Source organism: Numida meleagris, chromosome 2 (assembly GCF_002078875.1).
Source record: "Numida meleagris isolate 19003 breed g44 Domestic line chromosome 2, NumMel1.0, whole genome shotgun sequence".
NCBI classification, from domain to species: domain Eukaryota; kingdom Metazoa; phylum Chordata; class Aves; order Galliformes; family Numididae; genus Numida; species Numida meleagris.
The window spans coordinates 58,108,501-58,132,446 of record NC_034410.1 but is presented as its reverse complement, the minus strand read 5'-3'; the positions used below and the strand labels follow the sequence as shown (position 1 = coordinate 58,132,446).

General features: G+C 40.8%; 2 protein-coding genes across 3 annotated transcripts in view; one reads left to right on the top strand and one right to left on the bottom strand.

Moving 5' to 3' along the window:
• The window catches only part of DEK (DEK proto-oncogene), a 17,735-nt gene extending 17,569 nt beyond the window's left edge, over positions 1-166 (bottom strand). Inside the window, exon 1 of the mRNA XM_021388691.1 lies at positions 51-166. The gene's annotated coding sequence lies outside the window, so the exon portion shown is untranslated. The remainder of the gene's footprint in view (positions 1-50) is intronic.
• RNF144B (ring finger protein 144B) overlaps positions 78-23,946 on the top strand; it is an 82,423-nt gene continuing 58,554 nt past the window's right edge. The window contains exon 1 of one of the 2 annotated variants that reach the window (XM_021388696.1): positions 78-176. The gene's annotated coding sequence lies outside the window, so the exon portion shown is untranslated. Of the gene's footprint in view, positions 177-1,270; positions 1,379-23,946 lie in introns of those variants that run through there. The other variant, XM_021388694.1, reaches the window with a different exon arrangement.

Here is a 23,946-nt window from a genome sequence, read left to right as displayed (position 1 = left end):
CGCGACGCTGCCAGACTGAGACGCGCGCCCCGCGTCCTACTCTCTCTCACCTCCCTCTCTCTCTCTCTCTCTCCCGGAATCAACAAGGTTTTCAAAATGGCGGGTTCTCAGCCGGGGAGAAGGAAGCGGGAAGACGGCGGCCAATCAGCGCCGACGCGGGGAGGGCGGGCGCGCAGGTGGGCGGGGCGGGCGGGCTGCGCGCGCAGAGGGAGGGTGGGGCGAGAGAGGCGCGTTGTGGCCGTGTGCCGCGGGGGGCGCCCTCCCGCCTGCGGTGACGTCACGGCCGCCGGCCGCGCTGAAGAGACTGGGAGGGGGGTCGTGTGCTTCTCGCTCAGATGCTGCTGCTCCTCCCCAGCTGTCCCGTAGTGCTACAACGAACTGTTTCGCCCTGGCTTGCGGGTGGCTGAGGCGGGCGGTGCTCGTGACTGTAGGGAGCTGGGCTGGGCTGAGCTGCTTTGCGCTGGTTCGGACCTGGGGAGGTCGGGGGCGAGGTGAGAAGTCGCGTAGTTGTGAGTTGTTAAGCCTTTAAGCGTGCTAGGCAGCGTGCAATTCTTTAACTACGTTCTACGTGTGATGTAAATGCTGCGGCGTAGTAGAGACGCTCCAGCTCACGCGCTGCACAAAGGCAGGTCCGGGTTCCCCTCGGTTCCGGCAACAGCTGCTGTTTCCATTCCCGACGTGTTTAAACCCGGTGCGAATACAGACTGTGCTACTCTGAAACAAACGAACGTTATTTGCCAGCAGTGCGTAGGTAGGCGAGTCTGAAGCTCGTCCACGATCAGGACGCGAAAGTAGCCGGCCGTTGAGCCGTGGGCTACGCGCATGGCACAAGAACGATGTTGGAAGGCAACAAGCTGCATCCTGCAAACCCCCGGGGCTGCGGCTGTTCAGGGCGGTGGTAGCGGGCATCCGCTTCACGTCGCGATGGGAAATCAGACCCCAATTTTTGTCAGCAGGGCCGCGATCACCCGGAACAGGCGATCCGCCTCGCTAAGCCCCTGTGGGAATGCCCTGAGCAGAAGCGAAGCTGGCGGTGGGCAGCGGTCCGGCCCCGAGCCGTTGCGGTCCGCCCTCGGCGCGCGTTGCCGCACGTCTCCGCTGGCAGAACTCGCGGCTATGACAAGGAGCCGCTGTCACAGCCCCGGGGCTCCCCCCGCCTCCGGCGCTCGAAGGGGGCAGGCGGGCGCGCGAGGGCACCGGTCCCAGCGTCCCGCTCGCTGGCAGCCTCCGGCCGGGCGGAGAGAGGCACGGCGAGGGAAGGCGGACGCGGGCACAGCGGCGGCTTTAACCGCCGGGAGGTGCAGACCCCCGCTGGCCGCAGCCGGGTGGAAAACGCCGCCGCGCTCCGAGCTACGCTGCCCCGCCGTGAGGAGCCGAGGTGAGGGGCCGCGCGGGTGCGGCGGGCACCTGCGGGGCGGGGAGCCGCGCTGCTGCCTCCTTTCCTCCAGCCGTCGCGCTCAGCTGGGCGGGTGGCGGTGCCGGCTGGAGAGCGCGGGCTGACGGCGTTCCCCTGTGAGGGAGAGCCTCAGCTTTGGGGCTCTTGAGCGGTTCCTCTCGGCTCTGGGAACTTTGCGGTGGGGACCGCGGGTGAACGTAGGCTTGCTGTAGTTTTGGCAGGCTTTTATGAGCATTTTCCATCCTTAAGGAGTGCTTTGCCACACGTGAGGCGCGACTACAGCTGCCTGAAGCGGCTGCTGTTGTGAAAAGCCTCCTGCTTCTCAGATCTGAGCACTTAGTGTATTTATTTCGAAGTAAGCAGGCTGGATGCAGAAAGAAATGCTAAATCTACAAATATTTTCAGTCCATAGTCGAAACAACTATATTTACTCTCTAGAAAATGAAATCCTAACTGAAGTTGTTTGAAGGTTTGCACGTCGGCACATTACGTGCAAGCTGCATTAAAATTCCATGGCCTGCTATGTGAATTTTGTATGAATTATGCCTTATTTTTAAATAAATGGAATTCCACACTGAAAATATTCATGGCATATTAGAGGAATATCCATGGCCTGGCTTAGACTAGCAAAATGCAGAAAATTCAGTGTGGAGGCAAAGCATTTATCCTCATTTCACCTCTATGTTCTGGGTTTCTAGACATTTCTCCTCACAAAGTATGTAGTTATTGGTTGTTTGGCCCTTCCAGGACTTTAAGTTTAGTGAAGTGAGTAAATGCCAGGTGGCCAAATTCTGCTCCCAGTTACTTCAAACTCTGTTCCATGGTAACTCCGTTTGCTTCAGTGCTGTTATTCTTGGTTTACAGGTCTGTAGCCGGATACTGAATTTATTCAATAACTTTTGGCATATTTTGTGAATTTTGTCCGCTTGGGTCAAGCTTTAGGACAGGATTCATTTGTAAAATGAACAAGGCACAATTTAACTGATTCTCCTCTTTAACAGAACTTGCAGAATTGAAAGTATAGGTGTAATGCATGTTCTTAGCAGAGGCAAGAAACCACAATGGTGTTTTGTGGGGCTAAAAGCTATAAGCATTCAGTTCTGGTGACCTTTTTAGTGAGAACTGTATGTCAGAACTAAAAGCTTTAGGAAACTATTTTACGTGTATGCACAGAAATAGCCTTGCAAACTCGCAATGAGAAGGACTTTTAAAGTTACAAAGTCTTAAAGAATTCCAGTAATGACATTCTGAAATAGATACAACTTAAATATAGGAAGCTTATATTTTCCTCTTTCGTGGCTGAACCTCAAAGGCTTTGCAGATTTCTGTGTCTAGCTTCCCCTTTATGTGAGGTGGGTTCCACTGTAGTACCACATCTCAAGGAAAGTTGTAAGAAGCCCAGAGGGAGCTGTGGGGGTTTACATGGACCAGAAAGGTTTACAGTTTCATCATTCAGGTTCTGGGTTTGATCCTGTTCTATGTGAATGCATTTTTAGTATTAGGGTAAAGCGTTTTTGCAGCATAAGAAGCTAGAAAAACATGTTAACTTACTGACATCTGCAGAGGGAAAATGTCCTCTCTCTTTTATATACATACATTTGACATCAAAATATGGGATGTTAGAAATAAATTGGCGGAAACTTAGTTAAGTATTGTTACATTTCTTTAAGTGGAAACCAGTTTGATGATGCTTATTTGAAGTAGCACTTTTGATAGCAGTATTTGTGTTTTGGAGAAGAGGTATGCTTTAAGGCCTACCTGGAAGTGTGAGACCCAAAGAAGTATTTGTCATGTGAAGGGGAAAGTAAAAGTAAATACTCTGAAGTCTCTGCTGAGCTGCAGCCCTAAACTAAATGTTAATCATAGGTATGAAGTCTTTAATTGTGACTTCTGTCATTACACTTCTTTACATGCTTCTTTTTGTTTTATCATGTTTCCAACATAATTTCATTTGATTTCTCTCATTTAGTATTTGGAGTATGGTAGAACCATTTTGACATGCATTCATGACATAGTTCCAAGGAGCATCCATATGCAAGAATGATTAAGAACAAGTGTAAAAGGATGAGTACATTTGGGCTGGTAGGACTGAATTGCTCCTGCTTCCTGCAAAGCATTTAGCTGGCTGAAGCTCATTGTTTTGAAAAGTGCTGTTGTATAGTACATTCAAATGAAGTGGAAAGGTTTGAAAGCTGTGAAACTTATCATTCCTGACTAGCAGCTGTGGATATGCTGATAAAGATGTCTTCCTTGACTGAGGTTAAAATAAAGACTGCAGCTTGGTAATTACCAGATAAAGCAATCTGACTTACAGGATTTATGGTACATAAGTGAAGAGTTTACCTGATGTTTTAACATGAGGAAGGTTTTGCTCGCAGCAAGCCCATAGGAAATTCAAGGGCATTCAGTACTTTCTTATGGTAAAAAGGAACAAGGATGGTGGCATAAGAGTGATTAGACATACTGTGATGCTAAAGGGAGGGTGGCTGGATGTGTGCTGGGAAGGCTGTAGTCAGTAATGCAGAATTAGCTCTCCCTAATTTTATTTCTAGCACTTCAGCCATTCTTTGTGGAGGAAGACACTGATTTAAACTCATTGATCTTTAACAGCTGCTCTACCCTTTTTAAATTTCCATGCAGAAGAGAAGCTTGTAGTCTTTGCAAATGTTTGTTGCTTCTTTAAACAGAAAGTTCTTTTTCATGTTTGTCCTTTTCTCCTGACCATAACAGCAATAGATTCTGAAATCTTACTCACACAAAACGGTATGTTTACTTATGTTGATGGATTTTTGAAAATACTTGCTCAAGATTTAAATGTGCTGTGCCAAAGTGTTGTTTATTGCTTAAATTTTCATATTTGAAAAAGAAAAGTAGAAAGTCTTTTTGAGCATGGAGCTAGAAGACAGGTTTTCTGTCTTGTGCATATGAATCTAACAGTCACTTTCTGTGGCACTGGATAAAAGTTAGTGAAGGTTTCCGTACCTGGGTTTTTCAGGTATAACACAGAGAAAATACCTTCAGGAATATTCTGCAGCTTGCTCAAAAAATGAAACATTGTGTAGTGCTTAGTGAATGGCAGCTATAAGTACTTAAAGTGTTTAGTGAAATTGTATTTTTTTTAAAAAGTTGGACTAAGTTTCCTTGGTAAAAATACCCAAACACAAAAGTAACCTTTTCTTGAATGCAAATCAGCTCATTAGTCATTCTGCTTATTTTTTCAGGCATTATCCCGACACTATTTTATACAATCTAATTCCAAAAATGAGACTGCTCTGTAAAATGTTTTGCTTAAAGCAGTCCCAATACAAGTCAAAATTATTGCAAGGATGCCACAGGAAGCAAAGTTTACTTGCCTGAGGATGAGTGACGCCACTTCTGAAATGTGGACCTTACAAGTAGACTTTCCAGGAATTACATCACATCACTACCCACATGCATCTGTGGGTAGTTGGTCAAAGGTTTTCAGAAATTCACAGGCTAGCTAATTAATACACATCTGTTGACTACGTATTTAAACTGCATAATGTGATTCACAGGCGAGGTAGATCATAAGTGTCTTGGAAGCAGAGCTGGATTTTTTTTTTTCTGTCTCATCTTTTTTTTCCCCCTACTCTGTCCTCTTTTGCCCCATGGACGTTTGCTGTAAGTAAACAAATTACTCCTAACGGAATACTGGACTTCACCAATTTGTTTCTCTTAAGTGAAACAACCTCAAAGGCCCCAAATTTGGGATATCTGCTCAGGTAAAGTCAGTTGTTGTTATTTTCTGAGTTATTCAAACTATGTTATTTGCTTGTTTAACTGACATCTAATAGCGGAGCTGGGGATATGCTGCAGGTTTGCTAATTTCTGTTCACGCTGCCTGGATGGTGGAAAAACATGGAAATGTGCAACATCTTTCTGATAGGTCAGTGGAACAGAGCAAAGTAAACTGGTCCAACCATACAGTTCCAAAGAGCTTCAATCACTAACAGGGGCAGTTCATCTGGAAAAATGCGTATGGTAGCCATTCTAGTTCCTAAATGGTTTTGTTGCAAATGGAGGAACACCTTCTCTGTGCTTGACATGTAAAGGTGAATCAGCACCAGTTCTATTTTCCATGATAGACTATAATCTGTGAGAGACAGCTGTTGGACAGGAAGGTAAACATACATTCTATGTATGTATATCCAGTGTAAGGTAGCCTATGTTGCACCTATGTCTAGACCTATGTCTCTTGAGAATTTTATGAATGATCCGGTATTTGTGGAAATGTATGCCACTTTCAATACTTTTTAAAGGACTTTAGAATTTTAAAATGGATCTTGGTTTCGTTCATTATTTTACAAAAGCCATCAGAGTGTTTCAAATACTGCTCTTTCCATCTTTTATGAATACAGTTTCACAAGGCGCTTCAACTTTTTTCTAGTTACAGGATCCTCGTTGCAGGTATAGTTGTTGTAGTGCTTCAATTTTCAAGAAGCTGATAGAGCATATGGCAAAAAATATCATAGTGTAGATGTCAAAAGAAATATCATAGCTTCTTCTCCAAGAAATTACTGCATAAATATACTGAAAATGGTTAAACTTTGCAAGCTTTTAACAAAATCCTAAAATTTTGGTGGACAAGTGGCTTTGTGGATGTTTACTCCTTTAAAGTATTTGTACCTTCTATTGAAGGTGAATATATGAAAATCAGACAGAAGTTGAGAGTGCACTGTATGTTTTGCATAATGCCTGTGCTCTGAATTGACTTGGGTTCTTGTGATGTAATAAGTGGTTGTCCGCAGTGGTCTGCTAAATTGAAAGTTACCATAAGAGTTTTCACCATTGTCTCATCCAAATCTTGTCTTTGCACACTCAGAACTTAATGAATTATTCCCATTTCCTTATGGCTTTTTTATATTTGGTTTTAATCCAGAAGTTAGCTTTCCTGGAAAGCTCATGAGAAAATCGTTTGCCTGGTTCTAATTAAAAAAAATGGAAAATTAAAATTTGTACTTTTTCCATTTAAAATGTAGCAGGGGAAAGAGGTTACTGTTACACAAACAAGAGCTGTCAAACTTGACATTTTTAGCCTGACTGTTCTTCTTTGAGGATTTAATCACTTTGGAGAGAAAAGATTGAATAAATATTAAAAATAAACAAACCCTTTGTCTATCGGTGACCTATTCTTAGTTTCTTTAGGCTAATTTTATTCTTGTACCCTGGTTGATACTTTGTGGTGAGGCTTGTACTGCTCTGCTTTCAAACCGCTGTAAATTCCCACCATTAAACACATACTGCATTGCTGCCGTCTTTGGTGACATAAGGCCCTTGGATGCTTAGTTAGGCTTCAAGGGATAGAGTTATACCCACTATGTAAAGCAGCCTCTATTATTGATGAGAATTAGACTTTTTGGTGGTGGTTTGCAGCATTGGTTACAAGATCCTTGATCACACATGAGCTCTGTAACCTGAACATTCTGTTACACTGGAAGAAATAGTTGCCTGTAACCTCTCAGAAATAAGTCCTAAAATCCCAGTGCTATAAATATCTATGAGAGTAGGTGCTTGATTTCCCTGCCCAAGAAAAGATAGGATATTCACGTAGCTGAAGGTTTATACAGGTCTGTGCAGGAGTGTAGACTTAATTAATAATGTAACATAGCTGATATCTCTGTAAGAGATTTCACAGCTTTGGAGAAAGTTACTATTTAGTGTTATTAGATCTGTTTGTTAAATTTCCTTTTTTGGTCTTGAAAAGTAAAAGTGTGCTTAACATTAAAAATTTTCTTCATTTTAATTAAAATTGTAAGATCTGTCGTGTCTCAAAGCCTACTGAAGTCTTTCCCGTGGTTAGACAATACTCAGAGAAAGGTGTTTTTGCCCTCAGTAAACTGGGAGCTGGTATTTGCCACAATTCAAGGCAACTAGGGAAAAGCACGGGTTGACTGATTTAGTTGTTTAGCATTTGTGTGTGTCACTTCTGACGTGTAAATGTGAGCTCAGTTTGAGCCTATATGAGCTGTCTCATCCGCTCTGAGCTTTGTTGGGAGGGAATACAGATAGTGAAAAGTAAAGCAGAACCCAACATTAACTATGGAAGTGGAGACTGAAAACAAATGCCATGGTTCTCATCAGAGCAAGAGTTTAACTATGACGTTTATTTTTTCCTTCAAAATCTATAGGTATGTGATTTTCTTTTTTTCTGGTGTACTTAAGAGGTGACTTACCAAAGAAGAATTTATCCTGCAATGTGCGCTTCCAGCATCGGAATGATCAATATTATGAGGATGGTATAATATATGTATTTTCTCAGAAATCTGAGAGGTGTTAGTATAAATCTGTTTTGTGTGTCTAATTGCTTTTGCAGTCACCCTTTAGATAATGTGTTCACCTTGAGTTTTCATCAAAAGTTTTGCTTGTCTTTTCAGAATTGTTTCTACTTCTAAACTCTATTAAGAAAAAAAAAGATATGTGACTTTACTTGGCAGTGAAGGTCGCATATCTTGGCTTTCCATCTGGTTAAGTAATTCGGTTGAAAAATGAGCTAAGCAACAGAGCCATTTTTGTCATTTTTCTGAATACCTTAGCAAAATACTTGCTTGGAATGCTTTCACTTCACACTTTGTCAGTGCTACCTCCCTGCCCAGTGCTGAACACAGCCCTCTGTCTTCGCTGCATTTTGGTGTTTCAGGAAAAATGAGAAGCAGTTTCTGGGCTTGCATACATAGGAGCGTTTAGAAAAAAATATTCCAAATGAACGGCGTGGACATTCTGAAATGTTAACATGAACAGACTTCTGAAGTGTCCTAGTTAACTCACATTAAAATCTGTTATGGATACTTCTATTTGGCAGTGTTTTTTGTTTGTTTAGCCAACTTCGAAAGTAAATTAAACAAAAGCGTTCTACAGTCATTTTAAAATTCTATTTATGGTTTAATTAATAACTTTTAAAAGCTTGTTCAAATTAATCTTCCTGAAGGTTCTGGCTAACAAACCCTGCTAAGTTTTGGTAAGGCGATTAATGGGGTTTCTATGTCTAGTTTTCTGTACTGCTCCTCTCCTTAGGCTGCTGGACAAAGACAGTCAGAAAAGCACGTATGGTTGCTGTGCAGCTGGGGTAGTTTACAAATGGGGTACAGCACAAACTTACATTCTAAGAAAGTAAATACAGTTGACTGTGAACTGAGTCATCAGAAGGCAGGAACAGATTGCTTGCTGTGCTTCAGCAGTGGCCCTCTTTGGCAGAAGGTTAAAGCAGGCAGCAGAAAGTGGTAACATCTTCAGTGTCTTTAGTTACAGGGTTTGGGAAGACTTGTGTCAGTAAGCCTGTGTCTCTGTGTAAACAAGCTTTCTTTTACAAACTATGATGTGGGAGCGTGCTTTTTCCTGGAAATCTGCAGAAAGTGAAGATGTTTAGTTAAATTGGTTAGATGTTTTCTTTTTTTCAAGTTATTTTCCTGATACTGAAGATGTGTCTTCCTAAAGATGTTACTACCATGGAATAAGGTAGGATGTGCACAATATCTATTATTTCATACCAGCTTCTGGTTTGGGCATTCATTTCTTTGAGAAGTAGTTCTCTATTGTGGCATATTCAATTCCTTACACATGGTGGGAGCTACTGAATGGTTGGATTTGTGTTGTAAATTCATACCACTGGTTAATGCAGATTAGATTTTCTATGTAGAACAAGGATGTCCAACCTTTTGGCTTGCCTGGGCCGCATTGAGTGAAGAGGAATTATCTTGAGTCAAGAGGAATTGTCTTGGGCCCCATATAAAATATATAGTGTAATTAATGTATATAGGTAGCAAAACGTATTTAAAAAATTATTAAAAGATTAAAAAACAAGAGGGCAACAAAACCATACAACTAGTGGGATATTTGGCCTTATTTTTGTGAGATTAATGCATCAGTCTGGTTCAGTGGAAGTGGTTGTAATTCTTAGCGAGTTCTCAAGGTGCTCTTCAGAGATTTTTGATGAAATTTTATTATTTCTGTGCTTCATGCTTGAAAATAGTTGCTCACAAATGTACATGCTGCCGGAAAGTGATGACATGAGTAAGGCAGGATTATGAATCGAGAGATGCTTATTTTTCTGGGAAGATGCAGTTTATAAAAAACTAGTTAAGAGACATGACCAAATTTTTCTTTGCTGATTGCAGCTACGTACATTCCATTTGAAAATTCACAGGTAATTTATTTATGTTGACTGAAAATGGAGTATATTTCTTCTGAAATCTTAAAACTTATTCAAATTCCCTTATCAAAATGGAAACCATTGCTGCACAGGACTGTATTTAGCCAATGTATCAAAATTATTTGCCATAACTTGAGCTTGTCATAATTTAAGCTTCAGCTGAATGCTGTTATGGTTTGAAACATAGCACAAATAAGGTGATTTTCACCTTGAAGACATGTTTAACTCATTTAAATGAGCAATCAAATCCACCAAAGAAACATATTGCAAATTTTACAATTTTTGGGAGCTTTTTGAGATGTTGAAAATTACAAAATTTGTCAGCACTACTCAAGTATTCTGGATATTTCTTCCACAGTCAACTCGTTAAGTTATTAAATCATTTTAGAAAATAGCACACAATCTTCTAGGGCCACATCACTCCCTGTCCAGGGCTGCGTCTGGGCCATGGGTGGGAAATGCCTGGTGAAGGTGTTCTGTGAGAGTCCGTTTTCATTCACTGAGACGCATGCTTCCTTGGCTATCTTTCCATGTTCTCTAAGCAGTGCAGAAGTCTGTTTTTTGTGTTGTGACCTGATGCCAAAGATACTCATGCAGTGAGGCCGTCGTGCGGAGACTGTGTGCAAGAGGAAATTCTGAATGCAGTTAGTGCTCGGATGAGGCAGTCTTTCTTCTCTGGAATTACAGTTAATTCCTGCATAGGTTGATTTGGATGAACATACGGAATCTTTTGAGTTTATGTAGTTCTGGCTAGGAACGCTGACTACTTTCCAAAGCTAGTGTGCAATTATAGATACTAAATGCCTTATATAGTTACCCATCTCTTTATTCTCCTCCATCTTAGTCCAAATAATCTGGAATTTGTCCTGGTAGTAACTTGGGAAGAGGCAGAAAAAAAATGCCCCCTTAAGCATTCCTGATGCTTCCCAAACTAAATGCTCCTTTTTGAGTAAGCAAACAGATCACATTCTTTGGCATGGGTTCTGCTCCCGTCCTCACAAAAACAGTCTTGAAAATGAATTCAAACAGCTCGGAGCAGTTGGAAACAGCTTTTTCTGGAAGTACTGCTAGGTAGTGGTTTCTACTTTCTTCTGAGTTTACCTCGTTTTATGCCCGGTGTTCTTTGTCAAGGCTGGTTGTAAGTATTGCTCATAGACTTGTAATCATTCTGTTCTGTCTTTTGCTTATGAAATATTTAATCCTCACAATATAAACTTTTTAATTTTTTTTTCCTACTTGTTCACTGCTATTTGTCTCTGCCCTTCAAAAGCCAACAGCTGTCCTGTTTTGACGTTTTATGCTGCATTTTATTCTGCCAAATAGTCTGGAATATTAGAACATTTAAGTGTGTATCTATCTGTTTATATCAGTTGGCATTTCCATATACTTTTGAAGAAGCCCAGCAAAGCTCAAGTGTTTGGGGATATTTTAAAATGCAAATTTATAGGTTATTTTAAAAATTAGTGAACTGATGCTTGTTTATAGCATATGAGGAGAGGGATGAAATGTTGCATGTACTGTTACTGTGTGTTCAAGTGGCAGTGCATTTCCAGATGCATTCAGTGTACAGCATGGAGAGACTGGGAAGAGAAAAACTGAAATAAAGCAATTGCTTTTATTTAGGAAATAATACTGGACCTGGGAAGAGGACTCATCTTTACTGCAGAAGTGGTGCTTCCTTATTGGGCCATTCTGCTAGATTTTCCTTCCAGCAGTTGAGGGGATAAGGGTAATACGCAATGATCTCCTCAGCGTGGAAGGATACTGAAACCGTGAACTCGAATAAAACACGGGGAAGTTTCACATCAGCCTGGCTGTTCATGCCTTGCAGTAGGACATCGGCGAAGGTTCCGAATGCAAGCATGCCGGTCTGTGCCTGATAGTCTCACTAGATGGAGCTCCTCGCCTTGCTTACCTCATCCCGGGCAGCCAGAGACATCTCTCTGGTCCTCGACTGTGTCCCTTGATGTTGAAGTCAGCTTAAGCCTGTCCTGCCGGAAGGGGTGACCCTGTCCTCCTCTCACCTTCCACCCCGGCATCACGTTATGTTACTTCTCGAATTTGGCGTGATGATTAGGTGGATAATAGACGCGGTCTAGTTGGAAAGGAAGCAGTGTTTTTTTTTTTTTTGTATGGTAGGATTACGGCTCTGAGCAGCTCCTAAGCCTTGCAGATCATCTGCTGACACCGTGCTATTCTGTGCTGTGCTGGCACAAGTGACAAGTCCGTTTCTGTACCCATTCATGCACTTTCTGTGTTTCCTGGGACAAGAGAAGTCCAGTAAACTGGTCAGATGGAAAACTTGTCTTTCTTGTTTGGAGGCTGGCAGAAAACTAAGTTTTCTGTCAGAGGAGTTTGCTCAACTGTCTTACTTCATGGTTGCTCAGTTTCGAAGGAATGAGGATAGCAGGCAAACTGGAGCTCTTCTTCCAGGGGAAGCCCGCTGTTGCACCATACTGGAAAATACTGGAAGCATAGTGCCTCACTTCTGAATGTTTAAAATAAGTAACAGTTTGAGTAAAGTTTCGGTGCTTTCTTTCCTCACAGTTCCAGTACTTGCTTCTGCATCAACAGGTTTTCCTTCCTGTCAAAGGAAAATGCAGTACAAGTCCGAAGTATTTTTGCATTAACAAAGCAAAACAAAAACCTGCATTTGAATCTTTTATTCTTTTGAATATTTATTTCCTAGCTGTTATTAAATATCGCTTTTTTATTGTATGTAAATTCAATTATAAGATTTTGAAGTATCCACAGAGATGAGCTCAATGAGAATTTAAAACCAAATTTAAAGTAGCATTAACAATAACTCTGCATTTTATTTATCAAATAAAACATTGGATTTTGACAGGCTAAAAATGGGACGTGTTAGAATTGGAATTTCTTTTATTTTGCCATTGAAAATATGGCTCTTAAAAACTGGAAGTCTTACTTAGTTGTTTTGACATTTGAATGCATTTATTTTAGTCCTTAGATGATTCAGATTCCCACCAGCCTGCTGTGTGTTAATTTGCAAACACTATAAAGTGCAGGCATTAAAAAAGTCATAGACTGTGCAGCGTGCCCGTCAGCACTGATTACATGCTCATTAGCTCCTGGTCCCCTCATTTGGTTTCCATCCTAGTTCCTTGTCCTCAAAAGACATGTGCGTGCACTACTTTGCTTTGAGTTGCTGCCTAGGGATTAATGGAGCTCTGATTGTCTTCCTGACTTCCCTCTGCTCATGAGATCCCACTAGTATATGTGGGTACACAGAGTGAATTAAAACATATGTTGAAGGGAGAAGCTGGGTTGGTACAATGTATAAACTGACTGAGAGTGTGTATGTGATGATAGGCTTGGCTCAGCAGAAGGGAATTTGAGGCCCGGAGGGGTCCCCTTATTCAGAATACTGATGTCTGTGGATTTACTGAGCTTCTGCTTTTCTGTGTCCACCCCCTTGGTAAGTGCATCTGAGCAGTGACTTATTGCAATTCACTGGCCATTTTCCTTTGCCTTGGCCCTCTGACAGATATGAGAAGTGAAGCTGTTACTTCAAGCTCAACTCAGATAACCTGATAGCAAAATAACCAGGGGAAGTCTTCTGAGAAAGTAGTGAATTGTTTGTTCACCAGTATTATTTTGGGTTTAGAATTAACAGTTGTACACTATACCACGATCAGTATAGAATGGCCCAAGCCTTTTATAACTTCTGTGATTTTTGTAACTTGCCTATGATTTCTATTCAATGTACTTTTAAAAGATGAAGGCAGGAGTACTTGTAACCTTTTCTAACTACAGAATTACAGTTCTCTTTAACATGTCTGCAGAGCGTGCACATTCGTGTTACCCTTTTCACTTTTCAGGTGAAGAGGCTTTGCTTGCTGACTTGAATTCCTTCTGCAGAGTCACCTCTGTACAGAGATTTGTTCTGCATATATTTTTCCTTTGCTTGACTTTTTTTGGGGGGGTGAGGAGAATATTGGAATAAATTGGATAGATAATACTGTGTTTTTCTAAGAGGATAGACTATGGGCTAGTTTTGGGTTGCATTAGGGTGAAAATGAAACCTTGTTTTTGTGCCAGTTGATTTGATAGAATCTGTCAAACATGATGTCAGGCCATGGGAATTATTTGAAAATGCTTCTAACAAATAATGGCACACGCAGTCCTTTCCCGACCCTGGAAATTATTGCTTGTTTTAACAAAATATTCTTTTCATCTCTATAGTCTCGGTGAAGTAGGACTGGTAGGGTTCTTTAAAATGAATCTGTATTGTTATTAATATAAGAAAAAATAATCCAATACCCTATTTCAGAGCATCATAATTAATTTGTTCTAGTGTCAGCCTTCTTTCTTTCATGCTGCTTTTTCATTTTCTAACAGGGGCTGAGGAAGAAGGAAATCATAACAGGACACAGAGAATGTAACTCATTTTGATGAAAAAATGAAATAATTGTAAAGTAGCACTAAATTTCCTCTGGGAAAACAAGGTTTTCTTCTTTGGTATTGCTGTTCTTCATAAAATTGTATGTGCTGTGACCTTGTGGTTAAGAACCTCAATGAAGTCATATCATACATACACTTAAATCACGATTGGATTTTATGTATTTTCCTTTTGCTTGTTGTCCCTTGATAATTTCATTATTACTGATGGGAAACATAAATCTCATTTACATTTAGGTAAGAAAATTGTGCTATTGCTAGGAAGCTGGATACAATTCTAAACCTTTTGTACAAGTGCTGTAATCCTGAGATCAGTGAATTGAAACGTTCAGTCCATATTAAAAAAAGACACAACCAACCAAACAAAAGAAACAAATCCCACACCCTTTGAACTTAAAGTAACTGCTGTACAAAAATATCCTCTACAATCCCTGAAGTAAGAAATAAATGTGTGAATTAGGCTGAACTGAATACTCCATACTCTCTAATGGAAGAACAGGCAAGTAGTTTCTAAATATCTTCATGTATCTAACACGCTTAATACAGTTAAGATGAAGGTTGGTGTTATGCTTCTGAATCCAATTATTTCAGCAGGATTTCTGTTTGTACATAGACTATCGTTGGACTATAGCTGTGGATCTAAGGGACTCTAGAACTGGAAGAGGGTAGATTTAGACTCGAGATCAGGAAGAAATTCTTTATTGTAAGGGTGGTGAGACACTGGAACAGGTTGCCCAGAGAGGTGGTGAATGCCCCCTCCCTGGAAGCGTTCAAAGCTGAGCCACCTGCCAGGTTAAACCACAACAGCCTGAATATGACAGGCGATTTGTTTCCAGCTGGAAAATTCCCTGATCTCACTGCCCCATTGACAGTGGCTCTGGCAGCAGGTGAGAACATGGCGATCCAGACATTTGGTCACAAAGATAGAAGACCCACCAGAGAGAGACCTACCATGGGCCACATAGCCCATGTGAGAGGCTTCGTATATCTTAGGGTGTCTGAGTGACCAGTAACACCATACTTCATGAGGTATGGTATGGAGATGCGCTATATGTATAAATACAGAAGACTAAATTATGCCTATTATTCGCAGACTTGAAGTTAAGGTACTGAGATTGCCTTTTCTTTGTGCCCAGAATATATGGCATGCCACAGGTACAAGAGGTGTATGTCTACCGGTAGACTTCTTGTGGACAAAATGTATGAATATTTTGCCCTCCTTCACAGATTGTACACACAACTCTGTATTGCAACTCTTTTTGGTGGGAAGAAGGGGTTAAAATCTTTTTTTTGGGCTGGCAGATAGGGAACCTAAAGGCACAGTCTCCCCAGATGCTTTTTCTGCAGTCTGTGGTAGCTCTGGGGCCTGTCATGGTGTGCTTCATAGCTTATTTCAGCAGGTAATTTTGTTGTTCCAGCTGAAGAAGTGAGAAAAGTTAACGAGTAAGAAATCTTAAGCTGATTTTACCTTTTTTTTTAAACTGGAATGGGATATCTCTTCAAGAAGTGAACAGAATCTCATTGGAAGAATAACTCTTTGGAGATGCTATCAGCATTGCCTATTATTAGCAGACTTTCAATACTGATGACTGAATGAGAGAATTAGTTGACTTTCAAGGCTGAAGGCTCTCTTGACATAACTAATTGTATACCAATGAGTGTTTTTAATAATGGTTGGCTGAAAGCCCCATTAATCCCTTAGGATGAGAAAGCAATATAGAAATAGTCTTCTGATCAACTGATGAACAGTTTTAACTGTGAAATTTAAATTATTTTGTTCATGCAGATGTGTCACACGGTACCTAAAATTTGCTTTCCTTCTGCTGGACGTGTTAGGTGGAGCTGATGGGTAGAAATTTGCAAGGAAGCTCCATAGCCATTTGCAAGCTTGTTTGGCCTGCAGTGGGTGAACACTAGAGGGCTCTTTTAGACTAATGCAAAATAATACAGTGTCATGTTTGTGATTTAAGACAAGTCTGAACTTAACCTGAATTAAAAAATGAAAAATATTATTTTCATTAGAACACAATACAGCTTTCCTTTTCATGAAAAAATGAAGTTACTGTCTTTGAAAGAAGAGAATATAGCCTGTTGTTATATAGCAAGCATTTGAGCTTTTGAGAGGTGAGACATTTCTATGATGTAGTCTAATTGGTTTAAATTTTTATAGATTTTTTTTCTGAGCAGCGTTCTGATTTTTTTAATGCTCCCTTTCTGAGTGATTAATTTTAAGATATCTTGCTGCATTATATTTCTTTGTGTTTGCCCATCCTCCTCACTTTCCAATATCTTTCCTTACCTGGTAGTTAATTAATAGTAGCCTGCGTACTGTGAAGCCCAAATCTGCATTGCATTATACTAAACACGAGCACTGTATGAAGGAGTGAGTGGGTAGTGTAGCTGTGCTTGTTTGGAAGCGTTTTTCACTTGCTTTTCAAAAAAAAAAAAAAAAAAGGGTCAAATTTCATGTGAAGAATGTGAAGAACGAGTTTTAGCTGGTGTGAATTTCCAGGGCAGCCTGGAAAGCCTTTGTCATCTTACAGTGGCTGAAACACAGACCTAGTGTGTTTATTCCAGTGTTAACTGATATCGTTTTGTGGGGCAGAAAAAAAAGCCGAAAAACCTGCTCCATGTTGGTGGGAAAAAACATAAAATAGCTCTGCTCTATAAAGCTGTTTGGGAACAGTAATCTTTTTGCCTCAATTTACACAGTCTTTGTAATCAGGTATGGTTTTTTTTATACATCCTCTTGATTTTTCCTCGTGAAGTGGTTCTTATGCATAATTTGTTCTAGTATTTTTCAGTGACACTGTGGTGGTGTAGAAAATAATTGATATTAGAGAGAGGGAGAAACAATAGAAATTGAATTTATTATTATGGAATGCAATTTACATCACTCTAGGCAGCGTATTGTCAGAAGGAAGCTTGAAATTATACATCACAATTAATACAACCGATACAACTGTGCTTTGAAATTGAAAGCTTTTACATACAGACAAATGTACGCACTTGTTTCAAGAAGTATTTCTGGAGAACAATGTGTAGGTTGCATGTTCAGAAAAATGAAGGGCGTTTTTTCCCTATGGCAAGTCAATCATCCAGGAAGCAAATGAGACTTGAAAGACTGGTTGCGAGCTACCTGTTTAGTGGGGCTGATGTCCTAGAAACCAATGGAGATTTTTGTGTGTTAAATAGTATTGAGAGCAGCAGAGTAATTTTGCAGAGACTTTCTTTGGCTGTCAAGTACCCCATTTTCTTGGATTTTCCTGACACTGCTGTACAATCTGTAGCCACAGGTAAAAATGACCTATTTTTTAGCTCTTGGTGTGGTTGTTCTTTGCAACTGTTCAGCCTCCAAGTGGAGGTTTTGGAGGTAAATAAAGGTAATGGTGTAGCAAGCGTGCAATTAGAAGATCGATTTGAGCTGTTTCAGAATCTCAGACTTCCATTCGGCTTTTCTTTCAGGTTTCTTGAACTTGATGACTCAAACTATCCATTATCTGAGAGAGGGCTGTGAATTTACAAGCAGGAGTAAAGAAGGGATAAGGAAGAAGGAAATCTGCCACAGACCCAAATTATCTCCTAAACCACCTTCCCCACACAGAACTCTGTTACTTCTTGCTGGCACCCACTCCTTAGGGAGATTTGGGAATCCCTCCAGATTTCTTCTAAGTATTGACGCTTCCTCCTCGCCACCCACTGTAACTCACCTCCTAGCACTTCCTTCTCGACTTTCTCCCTGCTCCGCTCCCATTACCAAGTTGCATGTTTCTGGCCCGGATATGAGGACAAAATTAGTTAATTTCTTCTCATCCTCAGGGCAGTAGCATTCAGTTTTGCCTGTCTTGCCGAGAAGCACTGACGTGATTCCACAGAGGATAGCACAGCTGTTTTTCCCTAAACATTGCTGATGTCATATCAGTCAGTTACCAGAATCAAAGTGCTTTCAGTCTTCTTTCAGGATAAATGCACGGTCTGCCGTTAGTGTGTTTCTGTAGTTCAGTTTGCTGTGCACCAAATGAATTAGAGCTACAGATGCAGGACTTTATTAAAATAATGTCTTCTGGACAGTTTATGGACAAAGACACTAAGATACAGACAACTGTGATATTTCTACTTCTCATCACTGATAAAGCATGATGTATATGATGACTTAGAATAGAAAATGACAGACTTGAATCTGTTTCAGCTGGTGCTTCTAGCTATGACAGAACCAAAATAGCATAGTGAAGCCGAGAAAACCAACAAAATAACTTGATATACCTGCTTGACACAACTCACTGGCATTCCATTTTTTACAGCTCTGAGTGCATGGGGGATCGCTCCACCAAGATGCACACTGAGAGAAGCAGTGACTACGTATTTAAAGGCATAGCGTATGCACATTCATTGCATTCCAAGGACACGGGCAGAAATTACAAGACATAATTAACATCTCTGGTGGTCGTGGGATGCGTTCTCGCTGTAAATTTCCGACCTTTTAAGGGGAGGTAGGCCAAACTGGTTCCCACTGATGTTACGTTGAGCTGAGGCGTCTCTTTTGCCATCTTATCTTCAACAACAGGACATCTATCCTACTTTCTTATCTTCACTTGACAACAAGTTTTGTGGCCTCCGCATTTTGTTCTTGAGCTTACATTTACGCAAGCATCCTGTCCTTCAGCTTGTAGCCGCTCAAGTTATGCAAAAGGCTGTTCTCGCAATATGGAAAAGATGTTCTCATGATTAAGTAGGCTGCAGTACAGTTCATAAAGCTTGCAAAATGGATTTGGCTAATGAAAATGCCAGCCAGGTATCAAATAGTTTGGCAAGGAGAAGGTTCCTTTGATATAATTGGCTGTTCATCCCATGAATGCAGTCTAGGATTTAAGGAGACCCTGTGTTGGCACTAAGCTTGAATGCTCAGTGAAAAGTATACAACAGATATAAAAATGATTTTAGTTTCTGTGTCATGGTTAGTTATATTTGGCTAGGCTTTGTTTGAGTACAAAATGAAATACAAAATAAAGTGATTTTGTAAGACTCGAGCTCATTTGTTAACTACTCGGGTCCTGCTACTGTGAATTAGTATCTATGCTTCTTACTTGAAATAGTATATTTTAATATCTTTAGTTTTTGCAATTCTAGGTCTCAGAGCAAGATTCAATTCTATTTGCCTTAACATGTCCTTTCATTTAGAACATGTCCTGTGGATGCTGTCCTTCAAAGGCCTAGCTTTTTCTAGAGGTAAAGGTAGTGTGTTCCTGGATTGTAGAGAAAGGAAAAAAAGAAGAGGGAAGACAGTGCCATGCAGGCAGAGTGTTAGCATTAGGCCCTGACTTCTGACAGTAAAAACTGGCGGTAATGATCCAAAATCAGTTACTGTTACTTTTTTATGCCAGTAGGGGTGGAAATGCTGGAGATGTCTGTGGTTTTGATTAAATTTATCAAACTCATTGATATCTAGAAGCCATATAAACAGCAGTAATTAGTCCTAATCCTTTTTCTTGGAAATACAGTGTATTGATAATCTAGGAAAGTGGGTGTTGGCCACTATATTTGCAGCTAGCAATGCAAATGTGGTTTATGTCATTTTATGTGGTTCATGTATACATAGATAGTATTATCTGTTATCTAATCACTATTATCTAAAGGTGATGGCTCCAGATTTTCTGCTGTATAGTTCAGCTGGAAGTGAGAAATTTTATGTGGGCTGAGGTGAAAAAGAGCTTTTACTCCAGAGCAAAGCATAGAAGCATGCTTTCAAAATGCAGTACATCCATGGTTGTATTCCTATTTTTCCTCTTCAGCCTCTTATTTCTTTTCCAAGGCACAGCCTGTCCAAAGATTCCCAAGTAAAGCTCGATCCTGTGGACTTACTCTCAAGTACCCAAAAAGTCCATCCTTTTTTGGATTGTGGGTTTCTTCCACAGAGCAAATCTTGTTTTGTTATCTGTGAGAACAGTTTAAAAATACAAATGCAAAGAACGATTTGACTGCTGTTGACATCTCTGTCATAACATAGAAGCTAAAACCATGTTAAGTCTCTCGCTGACATCACTCTGATCTCTTGCAGTTAGAGGGAACAAAAAACTTACGACAAGTCCCTCCTTTTTTGAGGAATTGTGCAGTGTATCCTGAAACTACAGCTGTTTTGCTACTCTGAGGCTTTTCTGGAAGTGGAAGATAGGCTTGAAGAACAAAGTCTGAGGCAGCAGCACTAATACTTATAGATCACGTTCTGAAAGCTGTAATGAAATGCAACACGCTTCCAGGCTATTTTCTCTCTCATGAGTTGATTGTGTGAGTAAGCTTCCAAAAGCAGATGTGGCCCAATGAAAAATATTATACCAGGATATTTTTGAAAGATGGATCTCCTGATAACTTTGTCATTCTGATGTGTTTCCTGAAAAGGAACACCAAACAGCATCCCAATGTCTTTTAGAAGTGGCTAGATTTTTATCTTCTCAGGAAACCACAGCGTGTGCAGTTACCCTGTCTATACCTTTGGCTGTCCATCCTCCCTGTGATGATTCTGGGACTCACTGCTCAAACTCCAGCAGTTTTTGCTAGGCTGGGAGAAGCACAGCTAATGGCTAATTCATTCTGTGTGGCTGCTGCTGGTCACCTGTTGGTACACGTTGCACCGGGCTGGCAAGAGCTGGGTGGAAGAGGGAGGACAAGGGCTCTGCAGCTGCGTTATGCTGTGGGAACTAAATGTAGAATTATGGCCTACAGGCAACTAGGCTTCATTCAATCTGCTGCTCCCAGGGTGACTTGGAGAGTGATAGGTATGCTTCTTAGTTTATATTCTTAAGATACTATCAAAACTTTCAGTGAGCGGCTCGATAGTAGAGCGCTTTGTTTTGTTCCAAAGATACATTTTCATCTCCGCAGAAAATGGAATTATTGAAGGCCTGCTGTGGATAGAAAGCCTGTAATTTGTTGGGGAGCTGCACTGGTAGGCATATTTAATCCGCCTAACATATCTAATCAGACTGACATTGCCACTGAATAGACAAAATGCTGAAAGCATGCCTCAGCCCACTGGTGATGTAAAAGTGCTTACAGCTAAATAGATTTTTTGTTTCTTGAGATTTATAGCTCACATATGTTTGCTACAACACAAACTAAATTCAACTGAATAATATTACTATAACTTAGTTAAAGGTTTCTATTGACAGTATAAATCATGAAGGCAAAGCTAGATTCCCTCTTATGTGCATCTATACTATTGAAATAAAAATGTTGCTTTCTGTGTTCATATTTCTTCATGGTAGTTAAAGAGAGGAAGCACAGGCAGTAGTTTTACTGAAAGGGAACTTCAAAATAGAGGCTGGTGTAGAGTTGCATCGAAAGAGAGTTTCAAAATCAAGCCTGGAATGTACCTGTGAATAGCCACCGTTTCAGAGCAAACGGCGAGAATCGTCATTGGTCCTTGTGTGCAACTCTTCTCCTTTTCTTCCAAAATGAATTTTAGAAAGATACTTTTTCTTACTTTCACTAATGTAGTTAAGAATATTCTGCTGCACATTGTAATACAGAGGAAGAGAGGTAAATAAAAGGAAGGCAGGAAAGGAATCAAGCTACAATCAATATGGCAAAAATTGCAAACTACATTTTGCTGCATTATATGGTACTCAGGATTTCAAAGGCATTTTTTCTACAAGTGAGCAGTTAGAAACACCAGCAACTTCCTCCTCCAGCTATGTGTCTCTGAATTCAGTTAAAGTTCCTCATGAACCAGCTTGGTGGAGGCTGCAGATGTAATGTGCTAAAGCCCTGTGACAGCTGGTCCTCATTGTGCATCTTTTTCAGGCATTATGCCTCCTTTACACAGCAGTGCTTTTCTCCAGTCTCCTGATTCCAGACACTATTCATTTATCACAAAGACTTTTATTTTTCCCTCTTTCTTTAATATTTGCTGGTTCTTAATTGTGGTAACTTTGACTAGGCAGTCTCATTTTTTCTTGACTAATTCCCTTTTGTGTTAAGGTAAATATTAAATATAAACATTGTTTGAATGTATTCAGTATTTATCTTGTTCTCTGAAGCCACTGAATAAATGTTAAGAGGTGGTTTTGAGGTGATCTTAGTATGTTAGCTGAACACTTTGCTCAGCAGCTTTATGAAGGAGATGGGGTGCAGGAGCAGAGGAAATCCTAGTTTCAAGTTTCCTTGCAGCTTCCCAGACAGTGCTAGGTGCGTGTGTGATTTTGCCTTAATAGAAGTTGAGAAGCTCATTAGCAGCCATCAGTTTTGTTTTGAGCATATATTAAAACAAATAATGCAATTGTATGATCACAGTACATGGCATATGTAATTAACTAACTCTCCAGGTTGGCAACATGCTGTGTGATTCTTTAAACATTCAGGCTAGACGCTGCTGTCAGCTGTTGCTAGCTTCAGTGTAGTTTTATCCAATGTGGGGCAGTTTTCCTGTAAGGATGTCTACAGCTGTAGACAGAAAAGGCTGAAGGGCCACGAGGAGCACAGATGGACTGATCCTGCATTTTCTTCAGTATGGTGGGAAGAGGCTGAAAAAAAAAAAATAGAACTGATCCAGTTGGGGCTTGCTAGGAAAAAGGCAAATTGTTCTCACTTGGAAGGAAGGTGCTCTGGTGGCTGTGACTCTTCTCAAACATAAAAGGTTTTCCTAGAAAAGTGAAAACTACAGCAAGTCAATGGTCAATATCTGCTCAAGATGTAAGGATACAGGGAGCAGAGTTACCTCTGCATGCTGGGAGTCATTTGCCAGGTAGTATTGGGAATCTGCTACTTGAATGAAGGTAGGCTTGATAAAGGCAATGTTCGTGTTGATTAAATGGCTCAAATAGACTTTGAAATGTAGAAATGTGTACCTAGAGACAGTGTTAGTTTGATCCCTTGCTGATTGTGTTAGCAGAATTCGGGACTTCGAATATGAGGAAGGGTAGAGCTTTGTGTGTCTGCGAGGGGGCTGAGCCACATTGCTGGTAACAACTCTGCAGAGCTGTGCCAACCCACCAGCAGAGATGGACAGATAGAGCTTTCTAGAGCCTGCTCTCTGCATCCTTCTGCATCTATGTTTCAGGAAGCTGGCCTGCCTAGAGCTGGTTTTCCAGAATGGTCTTTGGAGCATAGATTGATTTGTGGCGTTGCAACACTCTGCTTTGTTTCTCGCTTCTAACCAGCACTAAAAGAGAGCTAATCCCTTCTAGAATACTTTCTTCATGTCATTTTTCAGGACAATCAGTTACCAAAGCTCTAATTACAGATGCCAGGGAAAGTTCCTCTCAGTTGTGTGTGTCAATAAAATGGCTTCTTTGTTAAGTGAAGGCTCATGTTGTGGAGGAAGGCTACAAAGCAAAATACAAACCCTGCCAGAAACACCTCCACAGTGAGGTGTTGACAGTATCTGTGTCATGATGAAGCAATCAGAGCACACTACTGATTACTAAAACAGGTTCTTCACAAACCTGACTGAAACAGTGAGGTTTTTTGAGGGAGAGAGGGCAGGTGGGGAAAGGATTTGTGGCTGAACTGAGAAAAGGTGTAAAGAGGAAGAAATCTGCCAGTAATTGTGCTTCAGTTGATCTAACTTGGGGGCTTTCAGCTTGGTAATGAAATCAGGTGGCTGAATGATGTTTGAGATCAGCTAATGCAGCAGTGTTTCTTGTGGTGCTTAAGTCCAGAAAAGCAGTCTGCCTCAGTTTCTAAAATCTGTTTGAAAATCTGTTTTTACAGTGACAAAATGAGCAATTCTGGAAGTAGTAGAAGGAAAGGTGTGGTCTGAGATGTTAGTGTTTCGTGGGCATCAGGTGTTACCATCAGCCACCCCGTGGGGGTGGCCCTGCAGGAGAGAGTGCCCTCTCCTGTAGTCCTCCAGCTGGGAGGATCGCTGCTGCCTTCTGCTTTTCTGCTTCTCTGTAACTCTTTGCTTTGTTTTCTGCCAATGTCAGGCTTGCTCATGCTTTCCTGCTTTTTTTTTTTTTTTTTTTTT